Raw genomic sequence first — 19,007 nt, 5'->3', positions numbered from 1 at the left:
TGCCTCTTATCGAGTTCAGGGAACTGGGAAGATCTTGCTTACTGCTGCAAATGGCAATTCCTTCATACTTGTCGATGCACTTTATGTACGTGGGATCAAGAAGAATATCTTGTCTATATCCGCTCGCACTTGCTAGACTTGGACTTGTAATCAAATTTGTGGATGACAGATATACAGTTCACGATCTCAGTTTTGGTGATGAAATTGTTGCATCTGGCCTTTTGTGCCGTGGGCTGTATAAGCTCACTTTGTATGACAAGTGTGGGAAAAATTTTGCAAATCCTCTTGCAGATTCAAGGGGTATTTCAAATGCAAAACTTTGGCATGCACGTTTTGGTCATCTAAATTTTGCCAGTTTGCTACGTTTGTAGAAATCTGATATGGTTGCTTCTTTGCCGCCTCTTGAAGGACCTATCAAACATGTTTGTGAAGGCTGCATTCTGAGTAAAATGCACCATTCTAATTTTCCAAAGGATGGTTTGGTCACTGCAATTGAGGAAGAAAGCAAGAGTTAAGCCTTGAATGAACCCAAAATGAGAAAACAAGACAAAAAAGGAGAGGCACAATTGTTTTATGGCTCTCCAGAGTATTTCAAATTCGATAATGATCCATATAACGAATGCTTAAGAACACAACCATATCAACAAGATAATCAATTGGCTAGAGTCTTTTCTTCATGTATAGGAGCCAAGTATGAGGATGCTGGTTGAAATTGCATCACCATAGAGGATTTTGGAATGATGTCAGATTTTATGACTTTAATCAAAAACCTAGAAGGCAACAATGCTATCCGAAGAAAAGAGCCTTAAACATGGCCAAAGAAAATCTGATGCCAAGAGTAAAAGGTAAAACACATTTCCTAATTCTTGTGAGGTCTTGTGTAAAGGAAAAAATCTCATGTCAATTCACAAAAACAAAAACAGGCATTAAGATCTTGAGGAAGCAAGTTCATAAGACTGAAAAAGAGACGAAATATAATAAACCAAAAGAACCAGGAAGAATGGATGAGTGTTGGGAACCAAAATGGACCAAGGTAGAGCGTTAAAAAAATACCAAGAACTCAAGAGAACATTAAGAGAATTATGGACAACGGAGATAGAAAGCAAGGAAGAAGAGAGCACCAAAAAGGAAAGGATGGATGTTTCTTCCCACTATCAAAAATTCACAATCCAAGATAGGAAAATAGTGATGACACAATCGATAAGGGAAAAAAAGGAAATGAATCATATGATGGCCCAAAAAATGCAAAACAAATAGACCTGGAAAAACTTGGAGAGGACGCAAAACTGGTCTACATAGCAATAGATTTGAGCACAAAAAAAGAGGAGCTACTCATCCAACTCCTCAATAAGTATAAAGATGTTTTTTTAGGGTCATATAAGGACCTCAAAGGAGTGGATCCATCAATATGTTAACATACGATCCCCTTGAATCCTGGTGCCAAACCTTGCATGTAACCTCCCTATACCTATAATGACACATTTTCCAAATGAATTAAAGAAGATATTGACAAGCTCAAGGAGGCAAGATTCATTTATAAGATTGAACACACTAATTGGGTCACCCACTATGGTTGTCCTCAAGAAAAATGGACAATTACTTGTATGTGTAAATCTCAAGAAAGTGAATGTTGCAACACTAAGGGATAATTATCCTTTACTAATCACGGAGAAAGCAAGCCTACTCCTTCCTATACGGATTCTCAAGGTACAACAGTTGGCTATCATGGTAGAAGACCAATACAAAATGGAATTCACCATGGAATGGGAAATATATGCTTATAGGGTGATTCCTTTTGGCTTAACCAATGCACCTGCCACATTCAAAAGGCTAATGGTGCACGTCTTTAAGGAACACTTGAGAATAATCTTAGAGATATACATAAATGACCTTTGTGTTTGCTCTATCCTTAGGATAGAACACATTGAGCATCTCAGGAAGGTATTCAAATAATGTAAGACTCATAGCATATTTGCCTATATCCTAAAAAATGTGTCTTTATGGTGGTAAGACAAGAATACCATATTAGAGAGTTTGAGACTTTAGAGCCAGTTTAGCAATTACCAATGTCTTAAAGATTTGGCCATATGGACAAATCCCAAACTATTTTGCAAAGCCAAATTCTTTCAAAAGGTAGTACTTGAAAAGGTCTTTTCATCCATGCTCTCAAAACTTTGGCTAAGATTACGTTTTCTCCATTATAATTTATGTGTTCTCTTCACTACTTACAATGAGTAATACATCTTTCATTAGTGATAATCGCAAGTTTCACTTGAACATTAATCTCAGCCAAGAATATGCTACTACGCAAAGTGTCTATCAAAGACCAGTTACAAATGAAAATGAAGCACAACAACTTGTCAACAAGGGGAAGAAGCACATTGACCTATGGACAAATGGGAGCTTGTATCCATCGGATCCTAGAACTGGAAGGTATCCATATTTTCACACACCTCATGATTTGATGAGATTTTTTGGAGATGGGGTTGATGGCTTACTAGGATATAGTTCTAGGCTATCTCAATTACACATTAATCATACATGACGTTCAATCTCCAAATTTATTTGTCTTTGAATGCAACAAGAATTTTAGAACTTGAAAACCAAATAGCCTTTCTAAAACAAGAAAATCATCAGTTTTGGAGACCTTAAAGGAAACTCCAATAGGATTAAGAGCACAAGTAAAACGAATGAGAGATGTAGTAAACTTAACAGAAGGATCTAGGACAAAGAAAAAAAAGGTTAAAAATTAGTAGAGAACATGTGAACAGCCTCTTAAGATTTGATATGTCCAATGCTCAGGAAAGGGTGAGATTCTTGAATGAGGTAATGAGCATGAGTGACATTTTGAAACTTTTGAAACTCCCCAAAAATTGAACCCAAAAAACATTGGTATTTCAAAACTTACTGAAAGATATGAATTTATTGGTCCAACCTTCTCAAATGCAAGAATTTGGTGACACAGTGGGAGTGAGTAGAAGGGGTTATAGGACCATCTATAAAACCTAGTTCCAGGTCCTTAAGTATTGCAAGATTAAAGCTTTTGGGTTGCCTAGGCCTCACAATTTCGAGAAAGTAAGGACTCTGTTAAATAAAAAAATACCCGAATATTTTGGTGAATACTATCATATAGAGGGAACGATGCCATACAAAAAATAGAAGAGGGAAATATTATTTTGAGCATAATGTTTTTAATAACATTTGGATGAGTATAAAAAACGTTCAATTTGCTATGAGATACTATAAAATGTTAGAAGTAGATTGTGAAGGGAAACTTATATTTGTCATGAAATTGGATGAGGCTCCAATTTAGAAATGTCAAAAAATGGACAGAGTATCTATATCTCTAATGAATAGAGCATTGGACTATAGCCATGGTAAGCTAAATTCCCCATACCACAAAACTAAATAAAAAATGGAGCTATGGGGGATTGGAGTAGCTCAAATACCAGTAGAAAACACGTTGCATTGATATGGCTCTTTTTGTAGACCGACATCCTTTCTGTTATACAAGACAAAAATGCATGTGAACAACTCCATGTAGATGGGATGGGTAACTTCATTGTAGAATGGCACTTGAGTGCCGACCTTAAGGCCTTGAAGTGCATGTTTGCTATATATGGCCGTGCCAATACCAAGTATTCATGTCTGTATTGCATGGAAATCACTAAAACTAAAGAATGGCTTGCATAACATGAGGTTGGGAAACCATCATTAAGGAATAATGTGAACGTCGTTGACTACCCATTGTCTTCTATGATTGGGATCCAATTCTAGCAATTGATTTAAAAAATGTACATTTATGTTCAATGCATGCATAGATTAGAATCTTGGACAAATTTCTTTGACTCCATCTTGATTATGCATAATCTATGAAGCCAAGTACACTTTGCAGAAGAGTGCATAGAAAAATACAACGCTTTTCTCTCTCAAATGGGTTTCCATGGTGATTAGGTGAATCTAAAAAAAGATCCTACTCTTTCTAAAGGGATGGGGATGTTTTGCAAGATGTTTCAATGGGAGGAGCAAAAACCAAAATTTTTTCTAGCAACCATGACAGCAAACAAGTTGATGCAATGTGGAATTGCTAGAAGTATCTCTGTGTCATAACAACCATTGTCAAAAGTAGACCACATGTAGCCAACAAACGTATAGAAGTGTAAAAGAAGTTCAATAATTTTTTGAAAGTCTTGAGACAACAAGTTAGCTCAACTACTTATGCAGATGACTTTAAGAAAGCAATAAAGCTTAAAAACTGCTATCACAGATGTTTGGGGAGAAAAAGGCATCACATATTACTTGGTGAGTATTCAATTACTTCTTAAAGTCTGGATAGTTTTTCACATTGCATCCTATGAGTTCAACTAGCAAATTTTTTTATTTTTTAGCATATTCTCTACCTACATGGACCATATTTTGCAAAACAAGGACCCCTTGCAACATGGAATACTCAAGGAATGGAAAAATCTCACTATCAAGCGAGGACTTCATTTTCAGATGTACAAGAAAGGGAGGGGGGCAAAGAAGAAGCAATGCACTAAAGGAATTATTCAATTGGTTCTATAGGAGGCAATTACAAAGGATGAGATCAAACAACCATACAACTCAACCACAAATGGAGACTTATGCTTCACTTTGAAACTATATACCTCTTTCTAAAAAGATCCAAATTCAAAAAATATATCTTTACGCAAAAATTGTTGATTTTACATCAGTGTTTCATTCTTTTGGTATCATTGTGCATGTCACCCCTGTATCTCAAAAAATTTCTTCTTCTATAGCCCCCAAGGAGGTTGACATTTGTCTCCTCAATTGCAGCTCCATAGCTAGATTAGTAAATAAGGTATCCTGCTCTTGATGCATTGAATTTTGCAGCGTACTCAAATATTCTAAGTGATGCAACTCTCTCAAGTAGCATGGCCTTGTTTGCCTTGATTTGAAGGGGAGTGTACCCCATATATCATGACAATATAGGGAAAATATTGGCAACTCAAGATCTTCAGAATACTACATGTGAAAAGCACAGAAGGTGGCACTATCCAATGTAGGCAAGTAGTGCATGAGGGAGGAGGCATCCCTTCTAGAAGTGCCCTTTGTTTCTTTCCCTCTGGAGTCTTTAGCTCTCCCAAGAAAATTGTCCTTGTCAAGGAGTTCAATCTATAAAACAAGAAGTAATAAATAAATAACAAAAACTTGAAAAAAAGAATAATGTAGGAAGGGAGATTAGAGTAAACCTGAACCGACCTTTTGCAACTCATCCTTGGCAATGACTTTTTCTTGAAGGATATTGCATGATCCATTCATACTCTTTTCCATGGATATAAAAGAAGGGAAGGCTTGGAATAGTAAGAGAGTCCTGATATAACTCTACCTCCTGTGTGGGCTCATCAATCACAGTACTACATCTAATCTGAGCAACATCAAAATTTGAACTCTCTTGCTCCTCAGCTACATCATCAATTTATTCCTCCTCTAGAACTTAACTTTTCTCAAGCTGCAGGACCGTGTAGACATTTGTATTTGTTCCCTCTTTGTTTGTATCTTTCACTTCATCTTGACCTTTGCCTTGGATGTCAGCTTTAAGGAACAAATAGAAAATAAAGGAAACTTTCTTTTGGAAAAAGGTTGCAAGGCTTTGAATAGACATGACAAAAAATGTTCGATGGGCAAACAAAAGAAGACTTCTTGTAAAATCTTCCTAATCTCCTTGCTACTTTTTCTTTCTCAATTGGGTTGGTAATAAACTGAGTTAGATGACAATAACTCTTGGCCATCCAATACAAAATAGCGACCCTCAATTGTCTCTTCAAATTCTTTGACCTCCTCTGGTAGAAAATCTTTCAATTTGTCTAGCATAATTGCAAGATCAAATTTAGGATTGAGTATATCATTTGTCTTTATGTACAATTCCATGTCACCACCATCCATGACAACAACCAACAGCTTCTCACTTGGGCTCTCTTCCAAAATCTTCTCCCGGCCCTCAGTAATCAGAACTCATTTTTTTGTCTTTGGAGAGATGGTCTCATTAGATTACGGTATTGAGTGATCAAACCCAAACGATGCAATACGACAGGGAGATACAATGTACAAATATGCAAGATCACATCATGTGGGTATGGGAGATGGCGTCGGGGGTGGATGAGGAGAGCAAAGATTTGATGGATGGGGAGGGAGAGGAGTTGAAGGATGAGGCGGGATAGGAGGTGATGAATGGGATGGGATATGAATTAAAAGATGACTTGAGATAGGAATTGATGGTCTTGGAAGTGAATGGAGTGAGAGCAAGGGGAAGCCTAATCGAAGCATTAAGAGGGTATGCAAGCTTGTGGATCAATGCACTGTCATGCTGTACAGGCTAAAATTGACAAACGCTTAAAGGATAATGTTACTAGGGGATAGGAAGGGTTGCAAGAAATAGGGTGGACCGGTATCGTGCCATGCGGGAGAGTCTGCAAGGTATGGGGTGTGTGTGGAAAGTGGAAATTAAAATTATATATGGAGGAAAATTTTTATCGTTAGTGACATGTGTTAGCCATGCATGAGTTGCATGTGGCAAGCCCCCAACAATCAAATGTACGGATGTTTGGTCATATATAATATCCATGGCATGTGAATTAGTGACGTCACCCGCGGCTTGCAATCGCATCGTTTTGGATGTTTTCATCTATTTTCGTGCAAATTCTCCCTACCTCAAAAGGCGCAATAGCCTTGTATTGCATGCTAGAACCCTTTCCTTTCGCGTCATCTTGTGCTCTTAGTCATTATGGCTTAATCCTACACGATGCGATAGAGGCTACTCCTAGTTGCTCACAAGGTCTCCCCTTGCTTTGTTTGGGCAATATGCACACATCAAGGAAAAAGTCCCTCCTAATGTCCCACATGACGTGCTAGAACGGGGTCGGCGAAGTTTCAAGTACCCGTCACTGCTTCGTTTGAGCATGCTTTTCTAAATGTTGTGACATCTTCTTGCCATCTTGTAGGATGCGATTCGAGATGGTCTTCAACCTTTGGAGCACACATCATCACTCCATTCAGGCATTCTCATGTGCCATCACGACATCTTCTTATCATCCTTCACGGTGCAATACCGCATGCTCGAAAAAGTTTGAAGCCTATCCTATCTCTTTGTTCTGGCATTCTTATCAGCTAGCATGGCAATAAAAAATCAAATCACCGGAAAGGATTACAAAGTTCCAGAAGAGTCAGAGAAACATAATGAAACCCAAGAGGAATGAATTGCCAAGCCAGAATCAGAGAAGGATGAGGAGGAGAAGCCAGTTCCAACAAAACCTTGTCAGAGGCCCACTGCTAGGAAGAGAATGAATTATCAAATGAAATCTTTAAGGGAGATAAGGAAAGCACAAAAATCTACTTGTATTCTTATCCCTACGCTACCCTTCATGAGAGTTCTCAAGGAGATATCAGACAGATTGGTTAGCATGATGAGAAGTAAAACCTTTGTTTCAATAAGGTGGCAATCTCAAGCCTTGATGTGCCTTCATGAGGCTATTGAGGATTTCTTAATAGACTTTATGAATGATAGCTACCTTGCAGCTGCATTTGCTCACAAGGTCACACTAAGAAAATATTTTTTTCTCTTGTTAGGGTGAGGTACAAGTTTGATAAGGCTTTGGAGCCAATTCCTAGTGAGGATCTTAGGGCCTATCAAATTTTAAATATTCCTCCTTCCAGGTAGCAAAAGAAGTCAGGGCTTGTCATTGAAGATTTTACACATCAGAATGACACAAGAATGGCCAAGGATATCAAAGCAGGCAAGAAGGATGAGAGGGAGCAAGACAAGATACCAAAAGATGTTATCCTTACAGAGCAAGAAAATTGTTTAAGAGCATCCAACTCCCTCCTTTATGAAAAATTTATAGGCAAAATGGTTGTGGATGTCTCCATGTATGGGGAGGATGAGGTGTATTGTGACATATTCCCTCAAGACACAAGTATGCTTGTAAACCCAAACATTGAGGCTGGTGATATTGTGCTATTTATCTATCTCAGGTATGTGTTGTCTCTTTGCTAATTATTAGTGCATGCCTATAAGGGCCTCATTGTGGGATGTATTTCCTTTGACTTCACGTGTCTTCTGAGGGATCTTATAGAGGCTATGGCTATGCAAGTATCCACACTTGATCCTCTAGTGACACAATGCCTATTCAACAAGCAGAGAAACCTTTCAGAATTCTAAGAATTTTATATGCTGACAAGCAATTACATAATATACCCCTATGTTGAAGGGTAAGTTTTAATTCATAACAATTTTTATATTTTGTGGTATTCCTAGATAATTGTTATTCTCTTGTAGAGGCCATTGGAGTCTTATTATCTTCAATCTTTTGGAGAAATATGTTATATTTATGAATTCACTGTCAAGTATTCATGGGAGAAGTAAACTGTAAGTCTGAAGTATGATCTCTTCAGTCATAGAAAGTCTTCTATTAAGCTACATTGTCTTTGTCCTTTGCAAATTCATTGTTTTGAAACATGCCACAAAGGCATGTATAGGCAAGAATCATTGAAGTTTAATCCTTCTTGAAATCCTACTGGGAGACATAGCTTTAAGGATGTCTTCTTTGATCTTCGATTTGAAGCTTGATATAGTACATGTATAAGGGGATTCCCAATCAAGTGATCTTATGGTGGGAATGGGTAATTGATGTAGTTCTCGATATGCACCTTCTCTTGAAGGAACCCTATATCCTGCAAAATAGACAAACAAATCTATTGTTTTGTAAAAAGAAGGTGGCATGTCAACATACATAACATCTGCAATTCCCTTATGTATTGCTTTGAATTTTCCACTGAGCCTCTCCACGTGCTGCCACTCCACACCTATTGAAGGAAAGATATTGGGAATGGAATCAAAAAATGAGAAAGAACAATGGGAGAATGTTAAATTCATTGTATCAAATCGATAACATTTTATATTCCTTATAGTAAGAATGGAGTGTAGGATGTTCATCCAAGTTTAACACCATATCCTTGGCCATGTACATATGTTGAACTTTAGCTAGCCATCCATTATCGATCACTTTGAAAGCAAGAACACAACCTTTCCAATGGTGTTTTATTTTATCTAGTTTGGTTCTCTTCACTCTATGTACACCTTTGCATGAAGGAAGCATTGCTACCCAGCTATTCACACAAAAAGATATGGGTTTCCAAAGACCATCCTCTCTAATGTTATGAAAGTCACAAGAACTTATATTACGAGAAGAGCGACGTGTAGAAGATGCCATTGAAACTCAGAGATTGGAGAGAAAATTGAAAATACAGTGACGAAAAGAAGCAAAGATCTCACTAAACTTTAAAGTGTTTTCCTTATGTATTCTACCAATGGGGCAAGTCACACACTATGTAAGTCGGTAGAAATTCATTATGCTTTTGCATTAGCACTTTCTACAAAATGATCCAAAAAGGACACTGTAATGTCCGGTTGTGGTACCAAACTAGTGTTAATCCTTAGATAACAAACAAGCCTTTTTTAACCGTTTGTGGCCATAATGCCCATTTCATTGCAGCTAAAGCAGTGATTTTTCTTTCACACTTTAATATACTCTCCTTTTTTTGCAATTCAAACTCTCGTTTCTTTTCAAATAGTTGTAATTTTTTAGTCCAATGACCACCCTAAATGCCCTGCTTAGTCCACTCCCTTGCGTCTCACAATTGAACCCCTTTCTTTTAAACCCTGACTCCTTTTTCTTGTTTTCCAACCCTATTTGTCCCATCACGTGCAACACGATGTTTGATGTCATCGTATATCTATGCGTGCTTGATCCCCTCAGATAAGTCCTTTGGTTGAAGAGGCTCAACGTAAAGGGAATCATTTGTGAGGCCCGTATTGAAGCCTCGCAAAGTCTAGGATTCATCGATTTCTTTTAACTTGAGCACTATCTCTTTGTAGTCTAAAATGTATTGAGTTAGGGATCCTGTAACTCCTAGTTTTCCTCTCTCTCATTCCCTCGGAAGAACTCTTTTCGAAACGCCATTTTGAACTCTAGCCCAAGTACCAAGATCAGTAGTCAAACTCATCCACCGACCACTTAGCTAGGAAGGTGTTCATAGAATCTTTGTTCCTCTCCCTTTCCTCGCCCCCAAAATTGAGTAATTTGAAATCCTTGAGCATCCGAGGATGTATCTATAAACCGCCCCTCATGTGCATTGGCTTGGCCTCCCGTAATCACTCATAAGGCTACACATGCTCGTGTTGTTGGTGCCCTCATACTCCAAGCAAGAGAAGATTCCACTGACGCGGTGATCAATGCATCTAGACGTATGGAGATGCTTTGCAGCATCATGACTACATCATCATGTACTTTTTCTAAGGTGGTTGACTTGGCATTGAAATAGGCTTGAATATCCCGCTAGAGAGCTTTGTTTGTGTAAGGATATTCGCAAGATTGGCCAGGTCATAGTCATCATCATCATCCTCCAAGGATGTCTCGTCATCTCCCTTGGCGATGTCCTTCTCCGTAAACTTTGGCTCATCGTTTGAGAGGGGAATGGGGGAGCACACCCAGCACCACGACAAACGCCTCTATAGCTCAGGGTATCCACAACACCCCTATCCTCTCAGAAAACACTTTCAAAAACACTCTTTACACTAGCAGACCACTCCTTGCTCTTTTTCCAATTCTTACACACTCCACAAGTCCACCACACAATGCATACCTATTGCCAGGGTCTATCTCCACCCTTTTACACACACACAACCGTTCAATCTCACTCTCTCACACAAAACACCGACGGTCCGGGGGGAAGCACACACATCCACGCTGGTGGCACCACGGGGAAACACAAGAGCAAGAGAAGGAGAAGTGGGGAACGGGAAATGGCAGTAAAATAGGGCAACAATGGCTTGAATATGCTTCAAAAGGCATGTACAGAGCTTGCAATGCCATCACAATGGCCATTTTCAAGAGAAATTACAAAGGGATTTGACACGCACACTCTTCTGCCAAAGAGCTCCACTTTGTAGGCTTCAACGGCACAAAAAAAGACCCATTTCATTAAAAAAATGGCTATTATAGTGGGGGGTCTTCACCTTAGGAAACTGCTTCCTAATTGGCCCATTTGGCACCTTAATTTGGCATTTTTTGGAAGGAGGGAGCCGCCTCATTTTCACCTGTTCTCTTTTGCTCTGTTTGGGCTTGTGCTTGAGAAGGGGGGGCACTAGCAATGTCGCTAGTGCCCCTTGGCATTTTTATTTTTTTACTTTTTATTCATTTATTTTCCCCCCTTTCGGCCTCTGCTCACTTGCTCCTCATCTGCCCACTTTGGCCATCTTGCCTTTGGAACCGCCTTTGGACTCACCCTTTGAACCGCCTTTGCATTGTCCAGCTTGCCTTTGGACTCACCCTTTGAATTGCCCTTGCTTGGTCTTCTTTATTGGCCAATTTGGAGCTGCTTGGATGCCTTTTGCCTGGATTGGGCCCATCCTCTCTCACACCCTCTCTCTTACTTCATGGGACACGTCCCCTTTGTTTCTTGTCTACCCGGCGTGGCTTTCCCTCTTGCCTTAGAACTCTCTCTCTCTCTATATATATATGGGACTGCCCCCTACTTCATGTCGGGGAGGCACTACCAATATCGTTAGTGCCCTCCTCGATTGCTCTCAAAAAAGGGGCCTTCAAGGGCCGCGAGATTGAGCCCTTACCGCCTGCCACATCACTAACTTCGTGTCGGGGAGGCACTACCAATATCGCTAGTGCCCTCCTCCATTGCTCTCAAAAAAGGGGCCTTCAAGGGCCGCGAGATTGAGCCCTTACCGCCTGCCACATCACTAAGTGCTGCAGCACCACACTGGTGCCGTCCACAACCCACCACTACCTGGCTCCACTGCCGCCAAAACCAGCGGCCAATTCTGCCCATCTTCGCCATCAACCCCAACACACGCAGTGCCTCCACAGGCCCTCCATCGCTACGAGCTCCAAGGGAGGGCCTCACCCAAGTGATCCCTACCAGAGGCACTACTCCCGGCCCTTATAAACTTCGTTGCTATGCCCACTTTGCGCATGTGGGACTACGGAGCGCCATGTGGAATCTCGAAAGGCATGGCCCTGCAAGGCTCACAAATTTGAAAAAACAAACAAGTTCTTTACTCCCCTAACTTTTCAATTGCTTGCAACTTGGTGCCTCCTGAGCCGATTGCCTCGCCGTAAGGACCGGCTAAAAATCCACCCCATTGGCTCTCAGCCGTGCTAATTCCTTCATTCTTAGGCATTGCTGTGACCTTGAACCAAGAGTCCAAAATCTAGGAAAACCATCTGCATTCACATTTTTGATGTTAGCCTTCAATTTTGACCCGCCGTAGCCTGCTAATCGGGAATCCGATTGACACGTCGTCAGTTCCTATCTACTCCACATGAAGTGCATCACCCTCTAGAACTCAGTCGAGGCCCAAAACATGCCAGATGGCACGATTTCTCATGTGGTTAGGTGGACACAAACCCGGCCCCCTACAAAACTTTCATTGTATGAGCATTTGTGCAAGAATAAAGAAATTACTTGCTCTGGCAACAAAGCAAGGGGGCCCTTGAGGGTTTGGGACCCGACATCTCTATGTCATCTCTTTTATCTCATTGTCTCTCTCTTTCTTTTAGTCTAGTTCAGTTCTTTTAAGTGAAGTAAAGTGTCCCTTGTGTTTGTGCGGAGTTCCAGATCTGAGATAAATCCATAAACACTTCTGTTGCATTTTACATGATGTGTCTGAAGAGTTGCAGGAGCGGCTAATTGTTGTTGAAGACATGATGATGGGCGTTGATGATTCTAGGCAAGATGAAGACGTAGTTATTGATGATTTCTTATCCGATTGTGAATCCTATGAATTGAATCGTTTAGATGGCTTTTCTGATGAGAGTACCTATTTAGAGGGAGTATCATATGAACCTTTGTAGTGTTACGATGGATGGTTAAGTAGCATGGAAACAATTGAGGAAGCCGAGAATGGCATTGATAAGTATGAAGATTGTCTGGATCATGCTAATTGTGAACGGGGTTATTCCGAGAAATTTTGTTTCTATACTTATGCATGGATTGTATGAGGACGCAACTCCTACACTTATGATGAATGCTGAGGCTTTAGAGGGTAGTTTTCCTAATGGTGCCATGGATGAAGATTTACATGCTAAAGCTGTTTTCCATTATCAAGCTAGAATCCTAAGTAAAAATTTCTCTGGTGATACAGGTCCAGATTGTTCCAAGGTTCTTTGTGATGGCTATAAATCCGGAGGGGGTGATGATGCTAATTCATCATGGGTACTGCAAAAAGTGCACAATTTTCTTCATTGTCTTGGGAAATATGCCAGGTATGGTTGGGTTTGGATTCTATTTCTAAAGATTCTTATGTCAGTGATGTTCTAGATGCTAGTAAAAGAGAGTCCGTGCTCTTTAATGCTTGCTGGTAACGAGCTAAAGTTGCCAAAATTTTATGGGATATGGGTGTTGCACTATGATTCAGGTGAAGCTCTAGTATATTGTGGGGCCCTCCCACAAGACTGGGAGCCCAAGGTGGCCGAAAATTGAATGACACATACAAACTCAAGCTAATAATAGGAAGGGAAGTCCGAGAAAAGGAGGAGACACACGTCCTTAAGGGCCCAACCTTTGGCAATCAGGAAGGGATTTTTTTTTCGAGCAAGATAGAAGAACAAGCTCTAGACAACGGAGGAGGGTCTGCAGCATTGGAAAGGGAGAGAAGAGAACATCATCATCATCAAGATCATCGAGTACATGAAATTTTCAATCTTTTTCTTTATTAATAGCCGCGTTAAGTCGGGTTAACCCACTGTAAGGAGCTTAAACTCAATTAAAACTTAGCTTAAGTAACAGTGCTGTTAACGGCCCGCTTTGGGTAATCTTTGGAATCTCGTTTAAGCTGTCAAATTCAAGTGTTAAAATTTCGTCAGCATGAACAAAGTGGTTGTCGATTGAGTGTGTTGTTCTCTCTCTCTCACCTCTCATAGATAGAGGCCCTGCACCTTCCCGGCTCACCTTTCGAACACATCCCCCAACATCGCTGCTTTGGACGTTTGACCATCGAGAATGGTTGCTTAGGGACCATCCCCTCATTAAATGATGGCTTCCGACCTATGTCGATCGCCAAATAAAAACAAGGAATGGTCATTTAGAGGAATGGTCACTAAATGACCATTCCCTACACCTTCTGTGTTTGTGAGTCTTGAGACCTTACTTTTTAGTCAATGCAAAAAAAGAAAGGTGGCAAAGACAAGATACACGTTAATTAAAATTTGATTTCATTAAAAAACACAAAAAAATAATGAGCCAAAAACAAAAATATTACAGAAGGAGAAATAAAAATGAAAATGGATACACTAAATGCAATTTTGAAATGTATTCTCTAAAGGAAGTCAAAAATAATGTGTCTCAGTTATTTTGATGACTGTATCGAAACACAAATAAGTAACGAGCGAAAGAGACTCAGATTTCAAAAAGAGAGAAAAATAACAAGTGGCACACAAAAAAACTCCTAAAATATAGGACGACCTTTCAGATACGGTAAAGACATGACAAAAAGAAAAGAAGAAAATTCTCAATATAGGTATGCTGATGCAGATATGGCAGGTGACAAAGATACTCGAAGGAGCACTACTGGCTATGTGTTCACGGTTGGAGGCACAGCAGTAAGCTGGGCTTCAAAGCTGCAGAAAGTGGTTTCACTTTCTAACACGGAAGCAGAGTATGTAGCAATGACGGAGGCAAGCAAAGAAATTCTGTGGCTTCACAGATTCTTAGAAGAGCTTGGATTCAAACAAGACAATTGTGTCTTATACAGTGATAGCCAAAGCGCTATCCATCTTGCGAAGAACTCAGCCTTTCATTCAAGGACAAAGCACATTGAGGTGAGATATCACTTCATACGCACTCTTTTGGAAGAGGGACAACTAAAACTAGGAAAGGTGCATACAAGTGAAAATCCTGCAGACATGTTTACAAAGGTGGTCAACAAGGAGAAGTTGAGCTTTTGCTCATCTTCAATCGGCATTCAAGGATAAGAAGCCAGAATGGAAAGCAGTCACAGGTTTGGTTTGGAGATCAGTCTCCAAGTGGGAGCATGTTAAGTATGGAGCCTGATTTACCCTTGTAATTTTTTGTGGTAAAAGCGCACATTTGTAAGGCCCCCACTATGAGGAGAAGCCATTGTGCGTGAAGGAAAATCACTCACCGGAAACCAAAAATTTCACGGACAAGAATCAGGGGCAACTTTAAAGACCTCGGGGGCGGAGGCCCCCGAGACTTTTTTTTTTCGCCGGAATATTATGGCCGGACGGCAGCCGGAAAGTGGTCGGAAAACAACCAGTCGGTTGGCCGGTGGCCGGTAGTCAATGGCCGATGGCCGGTGGTCGGAAGTCAATGGCCGGTGGCGGTGGTCGGAAGTCAATGGCCGGTGGCCGGTGGCCGAATTCAATGGCCGGTGGCCGAATTCAAAAGCGGCCTTGTCTTCTCAAGGGCGGCCACACATGGGCGGATTGGAGGGTCCGATTTGGACTTATTCGCACAAGGGCGGCTACACATGGTTGTCTCTCATAAGAGAGGGCAGCCCTTTTGGCCTATAAAAGGAGGCCATTTCTACACACATTTCATAGTGTGAAGTTGATGCAACAAGGTGAGTGTGAGGTGGTGAGAGTGAAGCAAGGCGGGAGCTCCATTAAGGGTATAATCCCTTTGTAAACTACTTCTTGTTTTGAAGTACTAAAGCCATTGAGTGGCTGCTTTCCCGTGGACGTAGCCCACATTGGGTGAACCACGTATATCGTGTGTACTCTCTCTCTCTCTCTCTACTCTATAATCTCGTGTATATAAATCTGTCTCTCTCCATTAAGTAATCTACTCAATTATCTATTTAGCTACGTCTTATTTCCTAACAAGTGACATTTTTGCCTTCCTATTTACAAAGCAATATTTTCGCTTTTTTGAAATAGGCTCTACCAAATAAGATGATTCAATGCATGTGATCTACGTAAAGCATAACAAGTATTTATGTGGGTGTTTCATGAGAAGCACCCTGTGGCCTAAAGGTCATAGGGTTCCCTCTATGCTACTAAGAATCTCTTTGTGCTCTATGCTCTATCGTCTATGCTCTATGATCTATATTGACTTCCTATGGCCCCTAGACCACAAGCCGCCCTCATTGTTTCCAAAAAACCCTCATTGTTTTGCTATGGCCCCAGGGCCATAGCTCTCTATGTCGGTATAAATCATATTTGCTCTATATTAGCTACCTAAGGCTTGAAGGCCATAGGGTTGTCCTCGAGATCACCTCACGGAGTTTCATGTCAAGTATATATACATCCTATGGCCTTAGAGCCAGAGGGAGTTTCATGTCAAGTATATATACATCCTATGGCACCCCATGACCCTAGGGCCATAAGATCTCCAAATGAAACATACGACAATGTATGGCCCTTGAGCTTATACATTGCAACCCCATGACCCTAGGGCCATAGGATCGGCATATGAAACATACGACAATGTATGGCCCTTGAGCTTATACATTGCAACCCCATGACCCTAGGGCTATAGGATTTCCAAATGGAACATAGGGCAACATATGGCCCTTGAGCTTATACATTGACACCCTATGGCCCTAGGGCCGCAAGACTTAAAAACATACAAAAAGACAACCTATGGCCCTAAGCCCAAGGGTGTGAGCATTGACACCCTATGGCTCTAGGGCCACAAGACTTCAAAACATACAAAAAAGACAACCTATGGCCCTAAGCCCAAGGGTGTGAGCATTGAGACCCTATGGCCCTAGGGCCACAAGACTTCAAAACATACAAAAAGACAACCTATGGCCATGATGTCAAAGGTGGCCAAGATATCAATGCAGCCCCATGGCCCTAGGGCCATAGGATCTTTATATGGAACATGTGGCACCCTATGGCCCTTGAGCTTATACATTGCCACCCCATGACCCTAGGGCCATAGGATTTTCAAATGGAACATAGGCAATGTATGGCCCTTGAGCTTATACATTGCCACCCTATGGCCCTAGGGCCACAAGATCTCAGAACATACAATAAGAGAACCTAAGGCCCCTAAGCTCAAGGGTGCAGGTTCAAGGGTGGCCAAAATATCAATGCAGCCACATGGACCTAGGGCCATATGATCTCTATATGGGACATGTGGCATCCCATGACCCTAGGGCCATAGGATTTCCAAATGGAACATAGGCAATGTATGGCCCTTGAGCTTATACATTGCCATCCCATTACCCTAGGGCCATAGGATTTCCGAATGGAACATAGGCAATGTATGGTCATTGAGCTTATACATTGCCACCCCATGGCCCTAGGGCCGTAGAATCTCCATATGGGACATGTGGCACCCTATGGCCCTTCAGCTTACATATTGCCACCCCATGACCCTAGGGCCAAAGGATCTCCAACTACAAAGTAGGGCAACGTATGGCTCTTGAGCTTATACATTGCCGTGGACCTAGGGCCATAGGATCTCCAACTGGAACATAGGGCTATGTATTGGAGCTTATCTATTGTCGCCCCTAAACCCTAGGGCCATAGGATTTCCAAATGGAATATAGGGAAACTTATGGCTCTTGAGCTTATACATTGCCACCCTATGGCTTAGGTCCACAAGCTTTCACATTGCCACCGTAGGGCCACAAGGATCTCACAAGATAGAAGAAGAAAACCCTAGGACATAGGATTTTCAAATGGAACTGAGTGCACGCTTTGATCCTTGACCTCCAACATTGCCGTCCTATGGTGTGAGCCCAGGGGTGGCTGAGGTGTCTTCATAATAATTTCGGCCATTCAAGGGATATCCGCAAGTGGCATAAATTTAAAAAATAAATAAAAAGTAATTCAAAAATAACTTTTACGCTACGACAAACTTTGTCATAATGGGTTTTCAAATACACTTATTGATATCAGACAAAAAAATAGCGCACAATTTTCGGGATAAATTTTTTAAAATTTAGCTATTTTTCGTGTATTTTTTACTATGCAGATTTTGATTCTGAAGTCAAATTTTGCTTCATGGGCGTCGTTCCACTCGTACTACAAAGATATGGACATTGACAAAGCCTTGCACCAACTTTTTTTTTTATTTTTAATAAAGCTCTTTCAATTTCGGAGCCGACGAGCTATGTCTCATTTTCGCACAAAGCTTAGAACTCTAGTAATCTCGACTGCAAACCCGTGAGAATAACCCCTACATTCAAAATTCAAATTTTGAATTTCTAACCTAACCTAACTAACCTTATCTCTCTCTTTCTCTCAAAACCACAATTTTTTCCGTGCTGTCGCTCTCTTTCTCTCTCTCGTTTCTTGCTCGAAACCTGCTGATAGTCGTTTTTCGGCTCTCTGTAATTGCCATAGTGAGTTATCTCACCCTATCAAATCACTCAAACACTGTGGTTATCCTCACCCTTTCACTGTATATAGGTGCGTGTGAGTTAGGGAACTTTTCCCATATCTCCTTACTGAAATAAAAAACCCTCAATTAGCTAGTCATTGGGCTAGTTGAGCCAAAAAAATAAAAAATATAAAAAATGTAAGTATATTATGGCCCATGCATATGTAAATATTTCTTTGTATATAGGGCCTAAATAAAAGATTTTTTCATAATTATTTTGGTATTTATTTAAATATTTCTACCTAGGTGTGTGTTATTTATGCTCTGTACATTGCCTCACCATTACCACAATTTTTCTTACCATTTTTCATACTCTTTATTCCATATAGAAATATTTTCATGTAAGCTTTTCTTATATTTGGTGTAACTCCACCCCAACAAAAATCCAAAAAAACTAGTTTTATTTATGCGTATATTTTTTCACTATTGCGATCTTTCCCTTCCTACATCAATTTTGTTTTTTTTTTCTAAAAAATTAGAACACCAAAAATATTTATCTTTTTATGGTAGCCTCATAATGAGAGAGATTTTTTTTGACCCCTTTATATTTTTTCCACTTATATTATTTATATTTGACATGTACATATTTTTTAGAC

This window comes from Adiantum capillus-veneris, chromosome 4, assembly GCF_014529385.1.
Source record: "Adiantum capillus-veneris isolate H3 chromosome 4, ASM1452938v2, whole genome shotgun sequence".
Taxonomy (NCBI): domain Eukaryota; kingdom Viridiplantae; phylum Streptophyta; class Polypodiopsida; order Polypodiales; family Pteridaceae; genus Adiantum; species Adiantum capillus-veneris.
Note: the sequence above shows the minus strand (reverse complement) of the source record.